This window comes from Corvus hawaiiensis, chromosome 3 (genome assembly GCF_020740725.1).
Source record: "Corvus hawaiiensis isolate bCorHaw1 chromosome 3, bCorHaw1.pri.cur, whole genome shotgun sequence".
Taxonomy (NCBI): Eukaryota; Metazoa; Chordata; class Aves; order Passeriformes; family Corvidae; genus Corvus; species Corvus hawaiiensis.
The window spans coordinates 107834053-107835497 of NC_063215.1; positions in this window are offsets into that span (position 1 = coordinate 107834053).

Consider the following 1445-nt stretch of genomic DNA (forward strand, 5'->3'; position numbering starts at 1 on the left):
CCTAACACCAGTCACTTGACACTGGGACAAGTCAGGGGCCAAAATCAAGTTTGGTGAAGCTGAGCTCCTCCAGGACCAAGGAAAGCCAATCCAGAATTCCATGTGACAGCTTATGACAAGGAATGGTGATAGCTACGAACTCTTCAAGCAAGTGGCTTTTACTTGCTCACACTGGCACAGTTCCCTGCTCACAAGCACCCAGATGGTTGTGCTGGTGCTGTGGCCAGGGTCACTTGTGCATGACACAGAGGAAGGACAACAGAAACCAGGACCTTGCTCTGCTCCTGGGGATCCTGTGGAGTGCCAATGGCTGTCAGGTCAATGAAGATGATAAGCATGCTCACAATAAGCACTGATCTTTCACAACACTCTTAGGGAATTTTTTTCCCCACGTGCCATGCCAAGTTAGTTAACCCAATGACTGAAAAGACTGCGCTCCTGCTGAAGCACCTTTGACACCGCCCACTCCCCTGCTTCTCTCCCTACTCCCGTGTCACATTCCACGAGATTCTTACCACTGGCTTGGCTAAAGTAAATGGGAGCTCTTGCATCTCTGGCAACAGGCCAGCAGACACCACCTTAAGGACAATGACAGTAAGGATTGACCTTAGACCTTCTAGATATGAGCCCTAACGAGGTGGCCCTTTGCCAGCAGGTCCTGCTTAGGTCCATGAATTCAAGGGCAGCTTGCTACCTGCTGGTTGCTTTTGCCTCACCTTGACCACCAGCTTGAAGGTGACACATGCAGGCTGTTGGATGTCATCCTCCCACTGTGAGGACACAGGACCACCTGCCAGTGAGCTGGTCGGGCTGCCCCATGCAAGCAAGGAAGTGTCCTGACCCCATGTCCCAGGAACAGCTTTCTCCAGCAGCCACAAAGCTCTACCTGTGCTGGGCCTCGCAGTGCTCACACGCACATTTCCATTCACCCTTGGATCCACCAGGCTCATTGACCCCCTTATTCCCAGCGGCAGCCTCCCCCAAGCCGTGTATCGGAGCACTAACAAGCACCCGCCCCGCAGAGGTGGGGTGCGGACCCTGGGGCCAACAGCTCAGGCTGCTGGGGCTCCTCCTCCTCGAGCGCTGCAGAGGAGACCCAGGCAGGACAAGGAGCCCAGTCACTCTTCCTCCCGCTCTGCAGGAGCCACCTGCACGCAGCGAGGCCCCGAGAGCCGTGGGCAGGCCCTGCCGCGTCCGAGGAGACCCGCACGCCCCGAGCCCCTCCCGCGGGAAGGAGCCGGAGCCGATCCCGAACCCGCGCCCGGGCCGCTGCCCCGGAAGAGCCGCTCTCCTCCAGCCCCGCCCCCAGGGGCGTGCCCGGCGCCCGCGCGCCCTTTGGCCAATCAGAAAAATCGGCCGCCCTGCGTCAGCGGCACGCGGCGGCGGCGGAGGCTGTTGCTAGGCAGGCCGGCGCGCCTGGCCCAATGGGAGCGGGGCGCTGCGGC